The sequence below is a fragment of the Lissotriton vulgaris genome, chromosome 3_2 (genome assembly GCF_964263255.1).
Source record: "Lissotriton vulgaris chromosome 3_2, aLisVul1.2, whole genome shotgun sequence".
NCBI lineage: Eukaryota > Metazoa > Chordata > Amphibia > Caudata > Salamandridae > Lissotriton > Lissotriton vulgaris.
Window position 1 is genome coordinate 24,795,045 of NC_141690.1, and position 26,726 is coordinate 24,821,770.

Consider the following 26,726-nt stretch of genomic DNA (forward strand, 5'->3'; position numbering starts at 1 on the left):
TGAGTTCTCTTCCTGCATCTTTGTGGGCAATGACGTGGGCCTGCTTGATATCTCCCCTTATGTTGTTCAATTGAAATCGAATGTGCGATTGCCCCGTATTCCCCAGTATCGTATCTCCCTTGATGGTGAGCGAGGGTTGTTAGCGATCATCTATGATTTGATCGAGAAAGATGTTATCGAGGAGACTCGGGGAAACGTGTGTAATAGTCCTGTGTTACCTATCTTAAAACGCACTGATCCATCCAAGCCTCCTGTTTACCGTTTTGTTATTGATTTACGGGAGGTGAACAAAATTGTGATTCCTCAGTTTCCTGTGGTGCCTGATATTACGGCTTTACTGACTCTGATTCCAGCGTCTGCTTCTTGGTTCTCAGTGATCGATCTGAAGAATGCTTTCTTTAGCATTCCGATTGCTGAGGAAAGCAGAGACCTATTCGGTTTCTCATTAGGTGGTCGCAGCTTTAGGTTCAAACGCGCTCCTCAGGGCTACTGTGAGAGTCCATCGATATACAGCCAAGCCCTGAAGAGTCAACTCGATGCGTTTGTGTTACCGACGGGTGCGGCCTTGATTCAATATGTCGATGACTTGTTGGTGGCTGCTGACACAAAAGACATCTGCAAAACTGCTACGGTGTCTCTGTTACAGCATCTCTGTGATTTACATCACAAGGTGTCACCTTCTAAAATGCAATATTGTTGCCAAGAAGTAACCTATCTAGGTGACTTATTGTCAAAGGAGGGAAGAAGGTTGACCCCAGAGAGAGTTGCAGCGATCGCTCGAATGACTGTACCAACAACTCAGAGAGATGTGCGTGCCTTTCTAGGTATCACGTCATACTGCAGGCAATGGATTCCAAATTTGTCATTGCTAGCGAAGCCACTGGTAGCCCTCACGTGCAAGGATGTTCCTACTCCTTTGCCATGGACTGAAGAGTGTCAGAAAAGTTTTTCTGAATTGCGTGATGCGTTGTGTTCGGCTCCTGTGTTAGGTACCCCTGATTACAGTAAGCCGTTTACACTATACGTTCACGAGAGAGAGGGTTGTGCGTTGAGTGTTTTGACGCAACAATTTGGCGGTAAGCAGCGCCCATGTGCATATTTTTCCTCGACCTTGGACCCAGTAGCTAGAGCATTGCCGAGTTGTCTAAGAGCGACAGCGGCGGCTGCGGTGTCCATTCAACAATCTGCAGGATTGGTCATGGATAATATGCTGACAGTGATGGTTCCGCATGCAGTTGACACTCTCTTGAAACGTACAAAAACTCAGCACTTGACAAGCGCAAGGTTGTCCGGTTACGAGTTGACACTTTTGGCAAGCCATATTCAAATAAAACGCTGTAATGTCCTAAACCCGGCAACGTTGTTGCCGACTAATATGGAGTCAGATGACGTACCACCACATGATTGCTATTTGCGAACTGAGGAAGAAACGAAGGGTCGTGTTGACCTAAAAAACACTCCATTGGCAGACCCTGATGGTACCTTGTATGTTGATGGTTCGTGTTTTAAGTTGCCGAATGGTGATGTGACGACTGCGTATGCTGTGGTAACGTTGAGTACGGTTGTGGAAACTGCGAGATTGAATCAGAATTCCGCGCAGGCAGCAGAATTGATTGCGTTGACGAGAGCGTGTGTTTTGTCGAAGGGAAAACGAGTGAATGTGTTTACGGATAGTCAGTATGCGTTTGGTGTTGCGCATAGTTTTGGTCGATTGTGGCGAGAGAGAGGCTTTATGACATCACATGGCACGAAGATCCAGCACGGACAGCTTGTGAATGAACTTTTGGATGCACTTACATTGCCCAAGCAGGTGGCAATTATTAAATGCAGTGCGCACCGTAAGGTGACGGATGATGTTGGTCGTGGTAATGCGTTTGCGGATGAGATTGCTAAAGAGACAGCGAGAAATCTTTCGACCTGAATGTATGTTACGAGTTCAGTAAGGTGGCCGGCGGAGACTGGTATGTGTGAGGACACTGTTGAGAGTGTGAAAGCGATTCAGAATAAGGCCACCGAAACTGAAAAGACTAAGTGGAAAGAAAGCACTGGAAAGTTAGATGCGCATGGATGTTGGATTGATTTGTCGGAAAACCAGAGATGGATGTTGCTGGATGCATATGTGCTAGCTGTTGTGACTATGGCACACGGCTTGTCACATATTAGCGCGAAAGGTATATGCAAGTTGTTGTCGCCTGTATGGAAGAATGATGGTATCGCTAAGTGTGCTGAGAGGGTGGTTAAGAATTGCATGGTATGTATGATGTACAATCCTGGTAAGGGCACTCCTACACCCCCTGGCCACTTTGCTCCTCCTACATGTCCCTTTGAAGTTATCCTGCTAGACTTCATCCATATGGGGAGATGTAATAACCTGAAGTACGTTTTAGTTGTGGTTTGCGCATTCTCCCGATGGATCGAAGCCTATCCTCTCAAAGACAATACTGCCCTGTCCACAGCGAAAGTCCTACTGAAGGAATACTTTCCTCGGTATGGGATGCCACGGATTGTATGGTCTGATAACGGAAGTGAGTTTGTGGGGAGTGTGATGAAGAGTGTGTGTAAGGGCCTTGGAATTATACAAAAATTCCACAGTGCCAATCATCCCCAGTCAGCAGGCTTGGTTGAAGGGTACAATGGTACTCTAAAATTGAAACTCTCAAAGATTCAGGCTACGACTGGTCTGTCGTGGCCTGATGCCTTGCCTTTGGCTCTCTTGTCGACCAGGGAGACTGTACACTCTCGAGTAGGGCTTAGCCCATATGAGATTGTATTCGGCCGTCCTGCGAATATTTGGGGGGTTCCTAGACCCAGGTCCTTCGAAAGTCTTGAATACCCAATGCTAATTGATTACCTTCATGATCTGACTGCTAAACTGAGGTTAATTCATCAACAGGTCTTTGAAGCACTGCCGGCACAGACGGAGGGTCCTGGCCACCGGCTCCAACCAGGAGACTGGGTGGTGACCAGAAACTTTGGCCGGAAACGGAACCTGGAGCCGAGATTTGTGGGACCCGTCCAGGTTCTACTCGCCACGAGAACTGCAGTTCGTTTGGAGGGCCGCAAAAATTGGGTGCATGCCACCCATACAAAGAAGGTACCAATACCTTTACCAGCAGACTCGTGGGTGAGGACCGGTATCGCCGCATCGGAGACAGAAGCTCCGGCGAAATTTGTGCCATTCAGTGACGTTCAGCCTGTAGGAGATATTTCAGTGCAATCAGATAACTTTGTTGAACCTTTGCCATCGGATAACTCAAGACTTGAACTATCTTCTGACCGACAGGACTCTGTTCCGCAACCTGGACAATTATTTGAAGAGCAGACTCTTCCTGGAAGAAGCAGATATTTTCTTCGTTCCCATACCAAAGACTAATAAAACTTTTTTTTTTTTTCCTTTTTAAAGTTCATGACACCCCCCATCATCATCTTGAACATTTCTGAAAAATTGTGGTTTCTATTTAATTTCTGAGTCCTTTTCCACGTGTGTGTTTTTCCACAGCTAGGAGGTTTTGTATTATATTGTTTGATTAAAAGAACCTTACATCCGGGTTGACCGTAGGGCCGTGCGGGTACTTCCTTCTGTTTAGCAGGTTCCTGACACTAGGTCGGAGGCCGTCGATTCCTAGGAACTCATGGGGATTGATAATTGCTACTCAGAACGAAGTGCGTCAAGAACGTTGCGGACGGTTTTTTAGAGGATGGAATTCTCAAAGTTGTCGGAAGTGGAGAAGACTCTAGCGCAGAGATTAATACTACACAGGGTTGTAAAGACTAAATGCTTTCTGTTTCAGGTGTTCCTGCTGTTCTTGACTGTTTCCATGTTAATGGTGGGTGGAGTATATTATGGAATACAATCGTTATTGCCTTCTGCTTCACCTACTTCTTCCTCTGAACCAAAATCTGTTCCGACTGTTTCTCCTCATTCCTTTCACCCTCTACCTCAACACGAACAGGTTAGGCGTGCGGAGTTCATGAACAATTCCTTTGTCCGGCTCCTACATCAGCATCAGTTGGTGATGAATACTACCAACTGTTGGGTGTGTGGTTTAATGCCACATACCATGGATAGGGGAATTCCGTACTTGGTCCTTTCTTATAGTTCCCAGGGTTCAGCTCGAGCATTCCAAACTATGTTTCGTAGCGCACTAGATTCGTACCCCCATTGAGAGCCACGCACTACAAATCATGGTCCTGGCCCGTACCACAAGCCTTTGGCAAGAGCGATTGCCGATTTAGATAGGGATATCTTCGACGCATCGCTTATCCCAGAGGAAGAGGTGCGAGCATACAGAGATCTGAGTGAGGCTGAGTATAGCATGTCAGTGGGTGATCGGCAGCTTAAAAGCTCGTCTCCGATCTGGATCGTACCCCATCTCGGTAATTTCTGTTTGAAAGGTCTTGGCCGAAGCCCGCGAGCTCAGCTCGGGAGGAGTGCCTGTACTGAAACGTATGTTTTACCGACAGCCTCTTCCCCTGTTCTTTTGACTGCCAAGGGTACATACTTTGTCTGTTACGACCGCGCATATACATGGTTGTCTCGTGACTTCTCGGACACCTGTTATATTGCGAATCTGTTGCCGCCGACCTTTACTGTTGGGTCGGATTATCACAAGACCAGAGTTGTGAGAGGCGTGATTAGCGAAGAAGACACTGCCGGTCAAGAAGCAGGAGACTTCTTTAAGGGTTTTCTGCCGTTTTGGGGACCTATGATTAATAGTAGGAACCTGAGACAGTTGACTCGAGTGGTGGAATCGACCGCTAATATCACTGCAAGTGCCCTTGGTAATCTTATAGCAGAGCTTCAGGCGGACAGGCTTATGACGTTACAAAACCGTATGGTTTTAGACGTTGTTCTAGCAGATAGAGGTGGAGTATGTAAGGTGATCCATTTGAGTTGCTGCATTTTCATTCCTGATAACGCTCCAACTGTCTATCAAGCCATCTCGAAGTTGCATAAGATCTCCGAGTCCATACACGTGGACGTAGGTGATTGGACGCTACTAGGATGGTTTTGGGGCCTGATGTCGACATGGGGTTGGAAGATTCTGATGATCATTGGGGTGGTTATAGCATTTCTATTCACATGTTGTCTTTGTGTGCAGTGTGGTCCTGCCTTATGTGGCCTCTGTGCTACGACGTGTATAAGACGGCCACCTGTTACCAAGGAAAGATTGATGGATAGAATGATGTTGCAGCAACATCTGGATGGTCTGATGCATATCGAGATAGATTTTGATATCGACTAGTGCTTGCCTACATGAGGGCAAAAGGAGCGTCTGAGGTTCCGTGACAAATGTAAGTGGTGTTTTCGACTCGTTCGAATATGGACGAGTTTGGTATCTATGAACCGCAAATGACGAGTTTAGTGTGTGTACGCGTTTTCGCTACACTGGTCTGAACCGTTCATCTCATTCGTGGGTTTCTTCATCTGAACCCACGGGTTCCATTTTAGATACAGCATCTATTTTGTTTCTTGCCCTCAAGTAGCCAGCGAACGGACATCGTCCGCTTCGTGACCCTGGGATTCCCAAACTTCTGCGGAAGACACGTGCTCCTTTGAGGGTGTCTTTATGACGAGGGGGATGACACTGCAAAGGCAGATGGCCCCGCTCGAGGCTCATCTTGCCGTGCCGGTCTATTGTTTCAGCCGTGCATGCATTAGGCACGAGTCCTTTGATCTTGCAATCATGCTTCCGATATCACCCCTCTACACTCTTTCAGTCTGTTGTCTGTTATTCTGTCTTCCCTTGCACCTGTTTCTGACTCTTCCTTAATTCATTTACAGCCGGAATGGAATGTACTAATGGTGGGATGATGTACTTTTACAGTTGGGAACCGGCGATGTCACTGTAATTATGTTCCGGGACCCTGAATACATGAAAGCGACCCCCTATGAAATTTACTGTGGGAACTGGATTGTAACCTTTTGTTTGCCATGTTGTTCTATGACGAAAAACTGTATAAAAGGAGCGATCCACATGACCAATTTGAAGCAGTCTCCTAGAACCTACATGCGATGTACTTCTTGTGATTTCTGTGTTCCCTGCAGTAAATAAACCCTGATCTTTGACGCCGAAGGAAGTGTCCCGTGTCTCTGTCATTTGTACGCCGGAACAGGTAACCCACGGAGAATTCAGGTGTTGTCTCCTGGCACCGCTGGGTCTTAGAGAAACCCAGTCCTTCAGGAGTGTCAGCAAGCTCGATTGGACCTAGGTAGAGCAATAAAAAGCAAATCAAGCAGGAATGTCCGGCTTGCCAGGGTGGCATATAAGAATGTAGTTTCCAAATCCAAGCGTGCATGGGATGAGCAAAGGTGGCAAGATTTAAAAGTAGCAGGTGCCCAAAAAGACCTAAGAAGATTCTGGAGTGTCCTCAAATGGGGAAGTGAGGGTAACCCTGATAAACCACAAAATTGGGTGGCACAAGATGAATGGGTGGCCTATTTTAAACCACAATATGCTAAGGGTGTGGAACCAAGTACAATCATGGAGGTTCCGCATCTATCACTCACGGAAGATGCATTCAATTTAGGTGAAGTGCTAAATGCCCTAAACCTAGTTGTCCCTGGAAGAGCACTAGGCATAGATGGAGTTCCTGCTGACATATTTTTGCATGATAAAGACTCTTGGGGCAAGTATATACTGCTGTTAGCAAATGCAATAGCTAGAGGAGCCCCTATACCTCAATCTTGGAACGGGGCTGAAATTATACCCGTATTCAAGAAGGGGGATAAATCGCTACCTGGTAATTACCATCCAATTAGCTTGATTGACACTAAGCAAAAAGTTTTTGGTAGGCTAATTTTAAATAAGATTTTGGAGTGGGAACTGGATCAGAATATCCTATTCCATCTCCAGGCAGGATTTAGAGTCTCCATTAGCACAGTCGACAAAGTGCTGCATTTTGCCATGCTGTACTGGAAGAATGTGCAAACAGGTGGGGGTAGTTTATATGCTGCCTTCATTGATCTTAGGGCTGCATTTGATCTTGTCTCTCGCCGAACCTTGTGGCGCGTCCTTAAAGACATGGGAATGCCGAGTCCCCTTCTCTCTCTAATCATTAGGTTATATGAGCAAAACTTTGCTCAGATTAGATGGGGGCGCCCAGGAAATGTTACCTCCCAGTTTCCTGTGGAAAGAGGGGTCAGGCCAGGCTGCGTTCTCGCACCAACCTTATTTTCCATGTATATTAACGATGTGGCGAAAATGTTGATAGAATCGAATATTGATGCCCCTACCCATGTTTGCCGACGATTGTCTGATTATTGCAAAAACCCCGAATGGTCTGCAAAAGGCTTTAGGAATCTTTGAAAACTTTTGTTCCACTCGAGGTCTCGAAATGAATGTTTAAAAGTCAAAATTTATGTCTTTTAATGAACCAAAATCCTTCAGGGGTACTGTAATTATGAATAAACTGCCACTGGAGAAGGTCCAAGCCTTTAATTATTTAGGATTCTGCATCCAACATGACCTTTCTTGGAAGCAACAGACTGAGCTGGCCACTCTAAAACATCATCAGCTTGGTGGAGCTCCGAGCCTGGAACATTCTAGGTTCCTTACCAAGCCGATAGCCCTGGTCCTATCAGTGTATAACGGTAAAGTTGTTAGTTCCACATTATATGGCGTGAAGATCTGGGGGTGTGAGAACCTAAGGAAATTGACATCCTCTGAAAACCAGTTCCTAAGAAACCTTATTAAGTTACCTCAGAGTACACCAATGAGTCCTTTATTTTACGATCTGGGATTAAGCCCAATTGCACTAATTGTTTCCCTGCGCCCAGTTTTATACTGGAGGCGGTTATGGATAACATCTGAATTGAGAGTATTTGCTAGTGGGCTTTTGGACGTAATTAAGAGTGACACTTTTCATAAGATCAAGTGGTTTTGTAGGATTGGTGAGGTATTAGTGAACTTAGGGCTGAAGGAAATGTGGGAAGACCCCGTAAATGCTAGGTTTCCTTCCAAAAAAGTCTTAAAAAGCCTGTATTGGGAGGCAGTTGCCTTGAAAGTCTATAGGTATACTGCTCCACTTTCCTTGACTTGCACCTTCTGGGATTTTAAAGATGGGGCCAGTTTTGAAGATTTCTGGGATGCCATTACAAAACCTTTAGACCGTAAGCTTTATTTTCAACTTATAATCGGAAGCCTACCGGTCAGAGTGTTTACTAATCGTTGGTCTAGTGGGGGTAAGGTCGCCTACCCTGGTTGTCTGGCCCCCCTAGGAAAACCGTTGACCATCTACTGTTTGTTTGTCCTGTGTACGCAGCACCTCGCAGGACATGTTTAACCCCCATGTGTAAACTACTGGGTACTAGGAGCGGGATGGTGGATGCTAGAATAATCTGTACCTGTACCGATCCACCTGTGTTTATAGCTGTGGCGAAGTTTCTAGGGTGGGCTTGGGCAATAAGAAGTAAAATGGTATCAGGGTAACCCTCCTTATAGGCCAACCAATACATTTCCGGACTCAGTGTGTATGCATTTTAGCACCCTTGAATTATGTTGTAAATATATCAGGAGAATCTTTTTTATGAGACTGTAATTTTAACCTCATTTATTATTTTATTCTTCGATGAACTGTATTTCTATTATATGCTTTATGACAACTGTCAAATAAAGCTTGCTTGACTTGACTTGACTTGTATATTTGTAAATTGGTGTATAGTATTGAGTAATGTGTATGTTTGATAAATGTACTCTTACTTTTATAAAGTAAAGTACTGGCTGGACAATCAGTTATTGAGTGTTATTTCTGCGCACCTGTAATGGTGATTACTAGCCCACACACCTCCCTTAAGGAAGCCTCAGACTGCTCTGCAACGCTACCCTCTTTAAAACCAAAACTCCATTAATGCAACTAGTTAAATTAGAGGTTTGCTTATTAATATTGCTGTTGTCAATGCAATGTAAATTTTAATGTCAAAAACGCCCCTGACTTCACGCAATTTCACTTTTTGTGTGAGCACCAGAACTATTACTAAAATTATGTTATGATACTCCGTTTATGCTGTTAACAAATGGGATGTCATACCAAACCCTGTGGCCCAGCATATATTGCATAACCAGTTCCGCCCGTCTACCTTAGCTTGTTCTACCTGACTAAAGCTGTCTAAAATAACTCAGCAGCCTAGGCTACATGAGGACCCAAGTGACCTCCCCTTAACCTGTGTTCTTCCTAAATACCCCCTGAGAGTCAGGCACTACACTTGGGTGTTTGGTTCCCAGTGATGGACAAATGTAGTCATGTTATTTGTGCAGGCCTCACAGATACTGCCTCGGTATCCAACAATAAGTAAATATCATGATTAAATTTCAAGTATATATATATGGCCTCTTCTTAAAATAAATATAGCCACCTACTAATGAGTAATTCATTCAATACACACAGGTTAATATGATCATCGTATATCATATATATATTACGACCCAGAGCATAAGGCACTAAAATTCTGCTAGACCACTACCAAATCTTTAAAATTGTATATATCTTTGGGTTCTTCAGATTAGATTTTTGTTGTTCTGATATAATTTTATTATTAAAATGTTCTCTATTTATCTAAATCGATTTGGGATTTCTATTCTGTTGTTTTTTCACTTTATTACTGTTTATGTAGTGCATTCATACTTTACACAGTGCCTCTAAGTTAAGCCTGAATGCTTTGTGCCAATCGAACATTAAGCACAGGTTCATTTAGTGAATTTGTGGATCATCCTATCAAGGTTTGTGGTTTTTCCTGAGTCGGGCTTCCACACATCCTCAAACAATCATCCAATTTCTTGCAGCCACAATAAAACAAAATAAAATAAGGACAAATATTTTTTGTATTAAATATAAAAAATGAACATGATTCTGTAATGAGGTAAGAATGCTAGAGGTCGTAGAGGATGGGAATAGGTATAGCGATATGGTTAGACAGGATTCAGAATAAGAGTTACCTTTATATTAAGTATTAGCGATAAAATTAGGGTATGAGAAAATAGGTTTGGTTGACTTGGCCATTTTTGGCTAAAATTCCCCCCTAGACCTTTTTTCTCACATGGTGTTGACAACTTAGATGCTTTGGGCACTTTGCCACTGCTAATCAGTGTCAAAGTGCAAGTGCTCCTTGTATAAAGTGTTATGGTAATTGGTTGTCCATAATTGGTATGTTTGCCTTACTAATAAAGTCCCTTGTAAAGTGCACTATGTGTGCCAGGGTTGGTAATGCAAATGCTACTCGTGGGCCTGCAGCACTAATTGTACCACCCACACAAGTAGCCCAAAAGAGAGAACTCATGCCTGCCACTGCAGTGCCTGCACACAGTTTGCTAATTGCCATGTTGTCCTGACAAGACCACCCACTTTCCAGACCTTACCCTTCCCTTTCCCTGCACATCAGACATCTCTATGGTAGATCACAAGTATCCTCCTGGGCAGGGAGCAGTGCATGTGAAAGGTAGGTGTGTAACCACAATGTCCAGATAAATCTGGGCTAAGGGAACCAGAGGTACGGGGTACTGGTAGACGGCAGCCTCCAACATAAACTATATACCACAACGAACCGCTACCAGTAGGAGTATTACTAGTGTAAGTGAAGTGTTATTTTGTGAGTGCTGGCATCTCGCAAAAAGTGAAGGACTGGTCTCACACACCACCGGGTGTCATGCTTCATCATCGCCTTCTAAAAACTTGGTTTGATAGAGGGCGGGCATATACCTGACGACAGTGCTGCACTTCTAAACTAAGTGGGGGCCCAAAGAAAGATATACAGTGAGCTAAAAGGTAGGACATGTCCTGAGGTGTGTACAATGTCCTGACAGTGAAATACTCTCCATATCATTTTTCACTGTTGCATGGCCATCTTGCCCATGGGACAGAATGGGGAAGGCTGTGTAATATGTTTCCAGCCTATCTTCCCATAGGCTTAAGATGGAGAGGTGAAGTTTAGTGTGCCTGAACTCACAGTTTAATACCACATATTTTTGTGAAGGTGGTTTTTGCATTGTGTGTTTAGAAACCGCGCTTTTAGAAGTGGCTGGTTTCTTTGTTCTAACAATCCTGTGTGTCTCTGCCGGGTTGTGGATTGACTGTCTGAATTAATAGCCTCTGGGGAACGTCTTGACCCAGGGCAGGTTGTGAGACAGCAACAGGCTGACAAGCATCTGTAGTGTAGGTGGGAGGAGTATCCCCTTGAGGTGAAGAGGCCTGTGCTGCTGCCATAAAGCAATGGTTCCATCTACTGCTAAGTGATTGAGTATCCAAACCCCCACTATCAAAGGAAGAAAGTGTCACTGGCCGGGCGACACCCAGAACTGGTTTGGACAGGGGTCAGTGCCCCTGAACACAAAGACTTCAAAGACATTTAGGGGTATAATTATGAGAGCTGAAACCCCTGGACTTTGGAATGATCAAGACTTAAAAGGATTGAAACTACTTTGTGGTCGAGAAGAACCTCTGCCAAGGAAGAACAGCTAAAGAGACTGAAGAGAAGGACTGACCCTTGCTGTGTGTTCTTGGGCTGGCCTGCAGTTTGCTGATTTAACTAAGAAGAGGTTAAAGGACTTTGCTGTGTGCTGTGCCCCCCTGATTGAAAGGACTTTGCTGTGTGCTGTGTCCTGAAGTAACTTGTCTCCAAGGGCCCGAGGAGAGCTTGCTCCCTGTTGTGGAAATATAAACATTTCCAAGTGTGTCTCAGCAACGCTTTTTGCAGGCTTAGACCTTCGTGAGGATTGCCCCGTGACCGCGTGCACCCGGAGTCTAAGTGAGTCTCAGCGACGCTGTGAGCTTGTGCTTTGTGCAGCGTGAGACCTTCGTAAGGATTGCCCTGTGATCATGCGCACCCAGAGTCCAAGTGAGTTTCAGCAACGCTGTGTGCGTGTGCTTTGTGCAGCCTGAGACCTTTGTGAAGATTGCCCTGTGGGATTGTCTGCACCCGGAGTCCGAGTGAGCCTCAACAACACTGTGTGTGTGTGCTTCATGCAGCCTGAGACCTTTGTGAGGATTGCCCTGTGATCGTGAGCACCCAGAGCTCAAGTGAGTCTCAGTGACGCTGTGTGCATGTGCTTCGTGCAGCCTGAGACCTTTGTGAGGATTGTCCCGTGAACGCGTGCACCCGAGGTCCAAGTGAGTCTCAGCGACGCTATGTGCGTGTGCTTCGTGCAGCCTGAGACCTTCGTGAGGATTGCCCCATGACCGTGTGCACCCGGAGACCAAGTGAGTCTCAGCGACGCTGTGTGCGTGTGCTTCGTGCAGCCTGAGACCTTCGTGAGGAATGTCTTGTGATCGTGTGCACCTGGAGTCCAAGTGAGTCTCAGCGACGCTGTGTGTGTGTGCTTTGTGCAGCCTGAGACCTTCGTGAGGATTGTCCTGTGATCGCGTGCACCGGAGTCCAAGTGAGTGTCAGCGATGCTGTGTGTGTGTGCTTTGTGGAGCCTGAGACCTTTGTGAGGATTGCCCTGTGATTGTGAGCACCCGGAGCTCAAGTGAGTCTCAGCGACGCTGTGTGCATGTGCCCTGTTGCAGCCTGAGACCTTCGTGAGAAATTGCCCTGTGACTGTGTGTCCCGGAGCAGTCTTGTTCTTTGCTTTGATCGACAGCATGACCAGAAGTGCTGCGATCGTCATTGCCATCAGCCTGGACCTGTGGAGGAGCTGTGAGAATTCACCCCCGCTGGCCCGAGCCTGCCTTTGCCAAGGATTTTTTGTTGGATTTTTATCATGTGGTCTAATGGTATATCTCTTTTTTTATAAACATATAATTGTTTTTTATGAAACTCGTGTGGAGTCCATTTGTGGTGTTATCACTGGGTTACTGAGAACGTGGTTGCAAATACTTTACACATTTGCCTTGGAGATAAGCCTGGCTGACATGCCAAGCTACCGAGGGGGTGAGCAGGAGCTATCTAAGAAGGTGTCCTTCCTTTCCCTGACTTAGAAGCAAGGGTCCCTATTTGGACTAAGGTACCTGCCTCAGCCAACTAGAGACCCCCAGTTCTAATAAGGTTCTAATGCGCTTTTTAAGAAAAAAGGCTACAGATGTGTCTGTTATTGTTGTCCACCAAGTGTTGATTGAAATATGCTCTCTGAGTGCAATATCCCGAGGCAACGTTCCTAGGGATGGCTGCTGCTCAGGGGAAATGAAGGTGTGTATTATTAATATTGCCTTTACATTTTCGAAACTCCTTACTTGTGAATAATAGATCATTACTATGCATTTCTGCCTTTTGCTACAAGAGAGCATCAAGGTCGGCACAGGGCATGCAAGGCTTCAAGAGATAGAATTGAGAGATCATTTTGTAATAAACGTGTCTCTACTGAAACAACTTGGACTATTCTGCAAAGATTAATTGTATGAGTGGCTGAATAAGTGAGTCCGTAAAGTTTAGTTGGTTGTAGGGTAACATCTGGGTCCTTGACAGATCTCAGCATTTTATCAGAATAGAGAGAACAAAGAGGTTTATGATACCTGCATTGAAAATAATGTAAAAAATGGAAATTAAAGTGGTTATTAGAAATGTGGTCTGCAACCCAAATAGAATTGAAGTGTGTAGGTATTTCTATTGGAGTCAATTCTAATTGGCTATGACAATGGAGTTGGATAGCTCTGTGCATATTGAATATACAGTAGTCACACCGTTTTTTCCAAAGAAACAATTTACCCTGGGCTGCTGTTAATGAACATGCCTTTTCAGTGAAGAGTACCCTAGTCTCTTAGCTGAACTTCATTTGATGGAGCTGCTTGGGATATCTTGCTGTTCTGGAGATCTGCCAGCGGTCAAGGTACAATACACTTGATGTTTGTTAGAGTGGCATGCATGCATTTACACTATTTTAAAATTGCACCACCAGGTGAGCTCTTTAGACAGTAATTCGGTGTTATAATGGGAGCAAAGTAAACTTACAATGGGTGCTCTTAGTAATAGAGGAACAGAAAACGTATCTACGCCACACTGCAGCCTTTTGTTATGAAAAAAGGAACATTTAAGTAAGGCCTTGTTTAAATGAAAACTTATTAGCACTTAAAAGATAAAGATTTACCATCCTTTCCATAGTTTCATAGTAACCTCAAGGGAAAACAATAAAATAAGGCACCGTCTTCATTTCACTAGTATCTTACTAGTGCATATTTAAAAATGCTACACAGAACCATTTGTTTAATGTAGTGTGATCTAATAATTGAATTAGACAACCCTGCCAAGTACCACGCATCAGGCGTTAGTCTAACATATTTCAGTGCAGTGATCTGCATCACCGCACTGAAAGGCAATGTCACGCCTATAGAGCCTCAGCTGTCAAGCACCAGTGGCTGCTATAATAATGCACAAGACACAGCTGCAGTGAATGGCAGCTGGTGCGCGCTGCTCCCAGCAGGCTTGGGGGCCCTGGCTCAGATGCTGGAGCTCAGCCTGCACAGTGCTACAATGTAACAGTATGCGTCATGGTCCGACTGTCAGTGCTTAATGGCAACACACAGAGTAGTTTCTGAGACACTAAACTCTTGCCTTTTCTGTGGTGCGAGCAGGCAAGCAGTCGACCCGCCGCAGTGGTTCTTATAACATTTTGTCCTACTGCTGCACAGTGCGGCTCAGGGGCAGATCACTGCGCAGCGCGACCCAACTCAGGCAGCAGTATCAGGATTCTTGCTGTGTGAATATCAGTCACATGGAGGCAGTGCCTTTTAAAGACTGGTAAGTCTGAAAAAATGTTAGTCACACATCAAGCCCATTACAAATTACATAATTCTTCATTGTTTTTTTAAATGCAGCTATGAGTTTATCTGGATATCCTGAGGGGAAGGGAGCTCTAAAAGTGTAAAAAAGAAGTTTAATCTTTCTAAAGGTCACAGTGGAGATAGGGTCAGGTTCTGGTGATGGATATTTGGGCGAGGGGGATATGTTGAAGAAACGTTGAGGTCAGCTCCAGTTTGGTGTTTGGCAAGTTATGGACATGCCTTACTCCGCCACAGCCCCCCTCCTGCCCCTCCCCTCCCCATCCACCCAAGCTCACTCACAGATCGGGCACCCTTCACAAAGAGGAAGGAGTGCTTCTCATGGAGCAAGGACTGCCCAGCTTTCGAGCACTCCCCTTAGACCTCTGCCGAAATGCACATCCATCGCCTTAGACTCCCTGAAACATCCCTAACGAATCCTTGCCTTCAACCACCTCCCCCTCCAAGACTCCAGCCGATCTCAAGATGAAGAAATGGACCGGAACACTGATAAACAGGCCAAAGCAGGCGGAAGAGAGAGACAGGTCAAGTTCCGGAAGTTCGCAGCAGGCCCAGTACCCGCCCATTCTAGGTTCAAAATGAGTGTGTGGGGGAGGGAAGGGAACAAATGTAAACTTTGTTGGTAAACACCTGGTTGAGGTGCTTGACAGTCATGCTGGGGCCTCTCACATTCTGTTCTTTACAGTCAGGTCCCACAGTGCCCTCCATTTTAGGTGTTTTAAAGCAGCTAACAACTTAGAGTTTGTCCTTTCTTAAATGGGTGTAATTTCTGACATCTCTATGTTTCCCTTATTACCTCCTCTTAAGTCTTCCTCGCTGCATGATTAACACAGTGAGCTTCAGCTCCACACCAGAACCGTCCAAGACAAAAGTTAGCCTCCCATGCCTCCCATCCCTTTCCAACATGGCCGACCCCTATCACCCGTGACCTCTATAAGAGGAGGGCTGGCTCAACCCTCTGCTTGTTTTGCTCAACCCTCTGCCTGTTTTTTTGGTTCTGCGCTGCTGATTCTCCAGAGCGTGTTTCAGGTAAATGGTTCCTGTTGTAGCTGGAACTGGGGTCCCTGGTTGGTTGCCCAGCTCTAGCAGGCCCTAGGACTCTGGGACCATCCACCCTCCTCCCCCTGGTGTCAGGTCAAGGGCCAAGGGTTTACAGGGGGTGGACGGGGGTCTGAGGCTCTTCCTAGCGGCCTTTTTCCTCTCCCCTCGTTTGTGTGGGCAGAGGTGGCGCTCCTTCTGTTGGTGGGGTTGCTGACGTCCCCAGGTCTCCCATTGCTGGGGCGGTGTGGGGCGCCTGGGGGTCTGTTCAACGGTCCCCAGGTGCGCCTCCACCTCGTGGTTGTTTGCTTTTTCGGGGCCCCCAGGCCTCGCTGCAACCTGTGCTGTTTCTGTCCTGAGGGGCTGCAGGGCACAGGCTGCTGCTGGTCTTCGCTGCCTGTAGCGGCCTGGGTTGGGTGGTTTGGCCCATGTCGCATTTGCGGCCACTAGATGTGGATCCGGACTCAAGGGGCCCTGCCGCGTTAGTCCACTTGCAGAGGGTAGTCTCCTTGGTCAGGTTGGATCCCTGCTGCTTCCTCCCGAGTAGGCGTGCGAGATGCCTGGAGCTGCGCGCAGCTGCATTCAGCCTAGAGCCGTGCGCTGCGGCAGTTGCCTCTGACGATCTCTGTCTTGTATGTTGCTGCTTACTCGCCCATTCCTCAGGCCCAGAGCGTGCGTCTTGTATTTAGTGGTCTCCTTTGCGTGGCACCAGTCCTTAGTGGGATTTTTTTTTGTTTCTTTTCGATTCATAGTGTGTTGTGTTTCTCTCACCTTACTAGACATAGCTTCCATTGTGTATGGGTTGTTTGGGGTGTCTGACATGCGCGCTACGTTGTTCTCACGCAGCGGCACTGAAGTCCTGGGTTTCAGTTGGCAGGATGAGTGAGCAAGTAATGGTAGGATCTCTTGATTCTGCTTGGCTCTTCTGCTGCTGTCATGTTTCAGACTCTGTTGAATCGTTGTGTTTTTGGGGTCGTGGTGTCCCAGTTCCGTTCTACGAGTTCATTGTTCTCTGGGTGAGGGTGATATTTATGTATCTCCGTCTTCTAATATTCCTAGAGGGGTTTTAGACATTAGTTGCACGGTGGGTCTGTGTTTGCCTAACAACTTTCATTGGTTGATTGTGGTAAATTTTTCCAATCTGGGTGCACTGGTTTCCCCCGTACTCACTAGTGTTGACGGACCTCCTTCTGCGCGCAGTATGTGAATGGAGAGTAGAGTGGATGTGGCCTCAAGGCTAGATCAGTGGCCCTGGAGGCTGGGGAGCCCAGTGTGGTACTGAAAATTCTGAACCCGTGTTGGACACATCGTCGTATCATGACGATTTTGGTATCAGCAGACCGCAAATGGTTAGAAAACTATACACAAGTATTTTGGTCATATTCGGATGACGAAATCACCCTGAAATGAGAGTTTCCGTCCTGAACCCTCGGGTTCCATTTTGTAAACGGCAGCCATTTTGTGATTGCCCTCACACAGGCCAAATGACTAAGGCCGAAGCGAGTCTTAAGGACACGTACACCTTTGCTGACTCCTCTGTCACCTGGGCAAGCTGCCTCCACTGCCTGAAGCCAAACCTGTTTGGCTAGTTCCTTTCCCAGTGGCCGAATGAGATTAGCATCAAGGCGCAACATGTCATAAACCTTTCATCGCACACAAACCATGTCTAATCTCACACACACCTGTCCCTGTTTCTTTCTTTATGACTTGCTTTACGAGGAGGAGGTGCCCGTTTTTATTGGGGGTCCATCGATATCTGATGAAGATACCGGGCCTTGCCGAGGAATTGATTGTGGGATGGACAGACTAAAATATGGGGTTGTCATCATGACTCTGCTTTTTCTTTGTAGTGAAAATATGTGAATGGTCTACTGTAAAATAAGGAATATTTGCCTGAAGTATAATATTTTGTATAAAAGAGAAGGCTGGCTTTGTAAGTTTGAGCAGTCTCCTGAGAACATACACTGCGTTGTACTTCTAGGATACCTGTTACTGGCTGCAGCCAATAAATACGATCTTTGACTTCACCAAGAAGACTCTGTGTTTCTGTAGTCTGAAACAGGAAGAACTCGAAGTCTTCGGGTGTGTTCCCTGGCACTGCTGGGTTCTTAAAAACCCGGTACTTCACCAGTTGGAGTCTCGGCGACGGTACTCTTCATCCTGTGATTCTGAGTTAATCACTGCTACAGTACGCATTTGTGCTTATGTAAGGGGGTCCGCTAGGTACTACATTTGTTGCGTACTTCTTTGTATTTATTGCCTGCTGGTGATTTCTGACTATTATGTAGTCCGGATTCGTGATTTTTGGGGCAGCTACCAGGAGTGGTGCATACACTTTCAAGTGCTCTGCATGACACGGCATTGGGCCCTTTTAGGTGTTTCCTCATGTTTTCTTTATTCTAGGGTTGCCAAGAAGGGATACTTAGGGTAGTGATACGCACTGGATGTCAGCGCTGTATATTTTGCCATCAATGTGCGTGCTGGTGGGACCACCGATTTCAGCCATTTGCCCTATCGTTTGTGGGATCATGTCCATGTGTTTTACTGGTGTTTGGGGTATGTCGCAGGGCCATGGCTTAATTTTGTTTGCAGTGTTTGTCCCTGGCTCTTTCTTCACTTCTGGGCTTTGGGCCTGTAGTCCTTCCATCCTGAATGCTCCTATTACCACTTGCTCGCCATTGTTGTGTGGGGTCTGGCCTGGTTGGAAGTCCTCCTGGGGATTCCAGGGGCTGTTGTCTGCTGCGTGTCTGATGGGGGCAGGTTACTGTTGACTCCTGTCCGTCCTTCTCTGAGCTGCTTTTGTGATCTCCATCCGGGCTTTTGCTTCTGCTCCTGGGGGGCTTACCTTTTCCTCTTCGGTGCCGAGTCTGTGGCGCCCTTTTTCTCATCCTGCTTCCTGGCTCGGCTGGCAGCTGCCGTGCCTCCTGCCCCTGTCATGCTTCTCCTCATGCTCCTGGCCTTTGTGGCTCTGTTGTGGGCCATCTGTTGCCTCTCTTTATGTCCTGGAGGGCCTCTGTTGCAGTTCCGTGGGTCCTGCCTTCTGCTGCGCCGCACTGTTGTTGCTCTTGGCAGTCTCCCAGGTTCTTCTTCGGCGGGGCCTGTTCATCCGCTTCCTGTTTCCCGGTGAAGTCTTGGTGCTCTTTCGATTTCTGACAGTCCCCCTTGGTTTTTCCTCTGCCCCCCTGGCTTTCGTGTTGGGGTGGTCTTCCTTGGTCGGCGACCCCCACAGGATGTGTGTTGAGTGTTCTTGTGCTTTGTTGGCAGGCTGTTCTTTGCATTTTACTTCTCTGAGGGGCTCGACCCCTCTGACGGGACTCAGTGCTGCTGGGCCGTCCTGGGTTCTGGTGCATTCTTGTCTTTACATGTTCCAGTGGGTTTACTTTCTCTTCTCCGCCCACTGTTCTGTTCTGCTGGTGGTTGTGCTCCGCCGGTTCGGTCTAGGTTGGCGGTGTCCATTCTCTTCCCCTTCCTCTTGGTCGCAGGTCAGGCATATGGCTTCTTTTGCGCCCTGTCTGCAGGGGCGGCCTGCGGTCTTCCTTTTCTAGTGTTCCCTTCCCGGATGGTTGCGGTCTTTTCTGGCCTGTGGGGCTGGGGGAGTGCTTGGGTTCCGATCTGTGTGGGATCGGTTGGTCCGCCTCCCTGCTGGCGGGGTTCTTGTCTGCCTTTGGTTGGCCATTCCTTTGTCATTCGTTCTGGCCTTGGCTGGGGTCCGGGAGTGGTCTATCAAGACTCTTTCTCTCCCAAGGGTATTCTGCATGTTGTTTCTCTGGTGCAGATTCTTTTTCCTCCAGTGATTTCCATCTTCCTATGGGTAGCCAGCTTTTGTGCCTTGCTCTGTTCGGGTCCTCGGTGGTGGCTCTCTTTGACTTTCTCGTCCGGGCTTCCGGCTTGGCACCTTCTTCTGCTCCCTTTGCTTATGCAGGTTCTGAGCTTGTTTGGCCTGGACGGGGCATTTGACCTATTGGTGGTGCCCGCCTGGGTTCTTCTCCCTTGGATCCCGCTGCTTTGGGTGTTGATTGTCCGGGGGTGCTGGGCTTTCCCGGTTCTTCCTTCCCCTTTGCGGGGCCCTGCATTTCCAATGGGGATTTTGCATCCTCTTCTTCTTTATCCCTGGCTCTGATGTACTTTTACCTGCTGACTCGGGATTGCTCCCTGAAGGTGTTGGCATTGCTTCGGGGTTGTTTTGTTTGGCTCTTCTTTCCTTCTCGCCATTGGTGTGTTTCTGCCTATGGCCTTATCTCCCTGTACGCTCCTTTGCTTGGCGGCACTCAACTGTTCAGCTGGGTCGGACCTGGTCAGTGGCTGCCTGGGTGGCCTACTGGGTCCTCGCTTCGGTGGCTCATTTCTTACTTGTGGCCCTTTGCTGTTGCTAGTTGCTTGGCCCCTGCGCGGGGATGTCATAATCGTTCAGGTAGCGTTCCCCATATACTCGTATTGGTAAAGTGCACAGCTACCTCCGAAGTCGTGTGCTATCGCTGGGGGCCGTAGGGAAGATTAAGAAGGCTATTGCCCAGAGTCACATGGTGCTGGGCTAACCTTCTACAGGCACCAGGGATCGAACCATGAACCCTGTTGTCAGGAGTCAGACACCCTGGCAGCTGGGCCACACCTCTTCCACCTGCTGCCGGGTGCTGTCTGCTTCCTTGTGCATAATGGCCCTGTGATGGGCCTTTGCTTTCCTTTTGGTGGCTTAGCCTTCGGCCTGGTCCCTTCTGATTTTCAGGCTTTTCGGGGGGCCTTGTGGGTTTTCCACTTTCCGTTGTTGGCCACTTTGTTTCCTTTGGTGGCCGGGTTGCTTCAGGTTTTTTTCCTGTGGCGTCCGGGTGCTTTTCTGCCTTGTGGCTTTGCTGGTGTTGTGCTCCCTTCGTCCTATGGGCCACTGGGGTCCGTGGCCTGCCTGTTTTTTACTGTGTTGATGGTGCCTTTTTCTTTTGGCCTTCTGGTCTGTGGGTCTGATGGGGTGCTGTGTTCCTTTATGCATTCTCCTCCGTTCTTATGGCTCCTGCCGGTCTGCTTGGTTGCATCTGGTTCCTGTGCTTCTGCCTTCGGTTCGTCCGGTTTTGCGCCAGGCCTGGTGGGTTTTTGTTTCCTTCTTTTCCTCCCGTCATTGGATTTTGGGTGGTTTCTGTTTTCTCTGTGTGTGGTCTGACATGCAGTGTTGATGTGTTTGCGTTGGACTGCCTCTTTGGGCTGCTGTGGCATCTTGTTGTCTCTGTGGAGGAGTGGCACTCCTTTCCTTTGATTCCGGAGTCTGGGGCTTTTGCTTCCCTCTCTCTTTTGACAGTCTGTCGGGCGGACTTGGTGGTTTGGGCCGGTCAGCCTCTTGCTGTTGTGGTGCCGGTTTGTTGTTGCTTTTGGCTAGTGGGGTCTGGTTCCGTTCCTTCCCTTTCTTTCTTCAGTTGTTGGTTTGGGTGGATGTTCTGACGGCCCTTCGGGTCTCGGGTGTTCTGGGTTTTCGGCCCTCCACTCCCAGTGTCTCTCTGTCCCGGGCTGGTTTTCCCTGCTTGTGGTTGCCTGTGTCTTGGGCGTTTTTCTTCCACTCATCTGTGTTTTTTTGGTTTGTCCTGCTTCTTTGGCATCCTCTTCTGGTCCATTGGTTTCTCGTGAGTTTCGAGGAAGCCGCTTGGCTTTGGTATGTGTTCACTTCGTTAATGATGTGGCGAGGAGGACTTATGAGGAGATAATGCCCTAGTTGCTTACCAGTAATCTTCATTACTCCGAGTATGGTCTTCTTGGCCACATGAGTTCCCATCCCTCCCTCCCTGAGTTGCTATTGGCATTATGTTTCTGCTTGGTAGTTCTCAGACTGAGGGATGGGCTGGCCCTCCTCTTATAGCGGTCAGGGGTGATAGGGGTCGGCCATGTTGGGAAGGGATGGGAGGCATGGGAGGCTAACTTTTGCTTTGGAGGGTTCTGGTGTGGAGCTGAAGCTCACTTCGTTAATCATGTGGCGAGGAAGACTATACTCGGAGTAATGAAGATTACCAGTAAGTAACCGGGGCATCATCATTGCTTGATTTTGCTTGTGAGGAAATGTCACTCGTGGTCATTAAATGTCACTCATAATTACACTGAAAATAAGAATATGTCAAACATAGTAATCTGAAACCTTGGCAGCTATGATTAGAGGATGGCAGACCCTGGACAGTCCTTAAAAAATCTATGAGTCTTTTTGACAGACATCCTTTTTGAAACCCAACCATTGTCCTCCAACAAATGTAAACAACATGATTGTTCAACTCTAAACTTTGGACAGTTTACACAGGTGCTGGCTGAAAGGCAGTGTTTCTCAAGATGCCAAGTATCCCCATTTGCTCAGACATTCATCTTTCACTTATTCAGATAATAGGTACTGGATAATGATTACTTGCCTGCTCTTAGTCACAATCTTAAAACGAAATCTACTTCCCTATTCATGCCCTGCCAAGGAATTCGTTTTTCCGTAGATTTGAAGGAATTTCTGAACATGTTACCTAAAGATATTCATTCTTTTGATTGTACAAAATGGGGTATGTTGCAGAAGGGCGCACACAGATGTCTTTGAATGTTGACTTTTTAGAAGTTTTTGGAGCGTGACGTGAAGTTAATGGTAATAGATTCATTTCCAATTCTTAGAAACAAGTCAATGTCTTAATACAGAAAAGGACCCACCATTCTATTCACTGTACCATAGTGATAGTAGAACGGAGGACAGTAATAATGTACTTTGTGATCTTTGTTAGGTGCCCAACATACAGTGCACCTACCTATCATTCTTTTAGGGACAAATTATCTCATATTTATAATTGTTGCTTATTTCTTATATTATTGTATGGCAGTGTTTTTTTATATTCATCATTTGTTTTGATATTGCTGGAAAGGCGTACTAATGGTGACTAAGTTGATGTGGGGGCCTTTGCTCCAAACTCTCCTGTGATGAGTTTGTTTCCTGAGGGGAAAGACTCGTGGTGTTCACAGTGTTGTTGAAAGGCTTTGAGAGTGTGGAGAATTCACTGCATCATGACTCCAAAAAAACTACATTTCTCAGGAATCTTTGAATTATTAAGATGTTTGGATATGGAGGAGGCCATCTTCGATTATTAGGAATAACCTCTCTTGTCTCACAGTATCTTTGCTAAGCAATCATGCTACACAAGATTTGAGAAAACAATTACTCCATCCACAATTTGAAAATAGCATTTTGAATGGAAAGAAGCATTTTGGAAGTCAAGTAATGCTGGAAAACGAACTTTGACCTTTTTTTTAGATTTGTCCTTAGTAATTAAAGACTTCTTTTTGTTCTTACTTTTCTAGAGCATTGTTTTTTCTTTAATTATTCTTTTCACATTGCACTAAGATGCCGTCCATTATGACATGTTTTCATGAATGTACATTTAAAGTACAATTGGTATTTTGTGAGCTATAGTATATTGCTAAAATAGGAATCACAGGCTATTAATGAGTGGTTTCGTTATTTACGTAAAACTGTGTCTTTTTTGTTTGTTTACTGTAGTTGAAACTTAATTTCTTTGTTTTTATAATACAAATTTTAATTAGGTTTGTTGTTCGTTTTGTACAGGAAGGATTTACGAAAGGAAACATACTTTTATTTCGATAATGTACCACTTCCTCACTAATTGTGTATATAATTTATACATTTGCACAGTGTCCGTCTTACAGCCACTGTGTTTTATGTGTTATTGTACCACATTACACAGAACATCAGAACAAAAAAAGGGATAGCCTGGACTAGCGCCTTGAAACAGCTAGGAGTGTACTGTGCACTACAAGTGACTTAAAAAAACATAATGAAACATTCTTGTTTGTGTGTAGTGCGAAACTGGGTGCTTATTAACAAACTATCATGTTTGAATTTACGCCTATATTTTTAAATGATAATTTTCTTTTTTTATTATTTCTGTCGCAATCAAAATTGACTAGGTGCTATTGGTTGCTTTGTCGTCCGTTTTGTACAAGAAGGACTTCCGAATTTAAACATAGCTTAATACATACATGATCGACCACTTCCTTAGTGATTGTGTATGTAATTTCTAAATTTGCACAGTGTCAATTTGACGGCTGCTATGTTTTATTCAATATTGCGGTACAATTATAAGGGGAGTTTATATTGCCAAAAGTATTATTACATTTTACAGGATACTCACTTTTGTATCATGAGCGCCGCAAGACTTGACAAATATATAAATCCCACAATATAGTATAACTGTTCTGCCCCAGGGCATCAATTCTCAGTATGTACAATATGATTTTTTTCTTTTAAATAATGAACCTTTCTCTGTACATTGTATTTAGTTACAGCCTAGCCCATGCCCGGTGATTATCCTACGATATCGCTGGTCTCTGGGGCATAGGCTGGCGCCATGAGTGCAAGCTTGAGCGATAGCTCTGCTGTTTACAACATGGTACGCATAGAGTGTATCCACAGCTCCATGGTTGCTGTCCTCTGCACGGAGCCGGGGCTGTGTTCAGCCGTGTCACCAGCCAGTCAACAATCTGTTGTCTGTGCAGTTTCCAAGCATATCCTGACTTTTGCTGTCTCTAAAGTGACCGTGAAAAATGTGGTGATAGCTCTGCTGTCTCATGAATCCAAGGCATAATCCAACTCTTCTGTGAAGCCAGATTGCGCAATCGTTGTTTATTTGTTGATCATCTTTGTCACCCACGTTATCAAAAGTGTAATTCGTACACATTTATTGGATAGTTCTCTGCTGTCTCCTGAATGAAACCGCACCAAGCTGTCCACATTTGTATTTATAGCTTCATTGTATAAAAACACCTGACTGCACAATATGTGAACATTTAGACGCTAGTCCCTCCAGGTAATGTGTCAATTTTAACAATCTGCGCTAGTTGTTGGGGAGGCGCTATCTGGGGCATTGACCTTTATATTTGTGCACATACATGGATTGCTCGGTGTGCGAATCAGCCTGCACATAATGTGCAAATATAGAGATAAGCTCTGCTGCTTGGTGTATCAGCCTCTACATTGTTTGCATGTGTAGACGATACTTCTACTGTCTAAGGTATGAGCCTATATATTGTGTACACGTGTCAGTGATAGCTCTGCTGCCATGGCAATAGCATGTAACATGTGTGCATATATAGGGGATAACTCTGCTGTCTAATGTATAAGCCTGTCCATTCTTTGCACACATACGGGATAGCTCTGCTGTCTAATGTATTAGCCTGTCCATTCTTTGCACACTTGAGGATAGCTGTACTGTATAATGTTTGAGCCTCTCCATTGTGGGCATGCTACTTTTCATGCCTTTTATTCATGGCTGAGACTGCAATCTAACAAGTAACAACCTCAGTATCACTCATCACCAGCACAGCACCACTTAAGCACCATTGGAACACAACCGCAGCATCAGCACATCAACACCTTAGCAGCAGTGCATCCATGCAGCACCACCTCAGACACAACTCAGCATTAGAGCAGCACCACTTCAGCACCAGTCAGCGTCACTCAGCATCACTTCTGCACCACTCAGCATCACCACCGCAGCACAACCTAAGCATCACTCAGCAGCACCTGAGCACTATCTCAGCCCCAGCGCAGCACCAGCTCAGTACCAGTACTGCACCATCTGAGCACCAGCACAGCATCACCTCTGCATCAGAGCAGCAATACCTCACTACCAGCAATGTTTATGTCCCCTCCCAATAACAAAAAAACAAACAAGCATTAGAAAAGGCAGGAAGATGTTGCCAGCATTGCAATAACAAACAAAAAACTAGAAGAAATGTGTTTCTGATAATACTATTTTTAATAGGGTCTTTCAATTGTACATATTATCTTTTTGGTTATATGTAAGGTAACAAAAATGCTTATAAAACTTTTTTATTATACATCAACATCAACATGCTGCACAGCAGCCACACTGCTCTACAACATAGCTTAAAAACATTGACTTAGCAATATCTCTTGCTAAACACTTGTTAGTTCACAAAGGCGAGAACTATGGGCTATGTCAGTACTTGTTATTCTCTGAAAGTAGAGAGCAGCATATTTACTCCTGGTGACTGTCTTTCTGTCATGGCTAGAGTTTGAGAACACCATGGGTTCTCAAAAATATGACCTGTTATTTCAGGCAGCACTGGGCTCTTTGCCCTCATCAATCTGGTGTGCGACTAATGCTGTGAACACCTCATGATCAGTGGCGACTCCACCGCTATGCCAGAGGAGTGTCGCCCCACTGCTTTCAAGGAATCTTAGAAGCAAAAACATAAAATGATAATAACTTCTAGTTATTATCATTTTATGTTTTGTTTGCGGACAGGTGGATGGGCGGGGCTGCTCTGCTAACGAAGCAGGGCAGGGGAGGTGTGGTTTTGCCTATTCCTACGTGTGCAATGACTGTTTGGTCGGCGCTCTGAGGCTGCCCAAACCAGTCATGCGCACTTTCCCACTTCTCCATACAGGCTGCATTACATACCCACCCGTCCAGCCCCTGGCTGAGGGCTGTGCCACAGCACTCAGACCAATCACTATGCTGCATTGCAGTGTTTTGATTGGCTTAGAAGAGGGAGCCTGGCTGCCTGCTTTCTGTTTCTGAAGTCGAAGTAAGAGAGCAGGGACAGAGATGCGGGACTCTGTGGCGGCAAGGTAGGTGATTTTTTTATTCTGCTCCCGCCTGCAATTGCGACCCCCGCGCACACTCTCTGCAACCCCTTCGCGGCCGCCCCCCCCCCCCCACCCACGAGCCATGCCTGCCTCATGATGTCAAGGCTAATGAACATTAGAGATGTTTGAGTGAAAAGAGTACTAATTTAGTTTATTACATTGTTTGAATTAATAGTTTTTATTCTTAGCTCACTTCCAATTACTACATTTACTTATTTGCTGGAATATTTTTTACATTATTACTCATAAATAAATAAATCCAGTATTTGGTAGGCACAAACTAATCACCCCTCAGGGTCTCCGGGCGCTGGGGACCATGGTGAACATTAAGTAAGCTATTGGCCAGAGTCACATG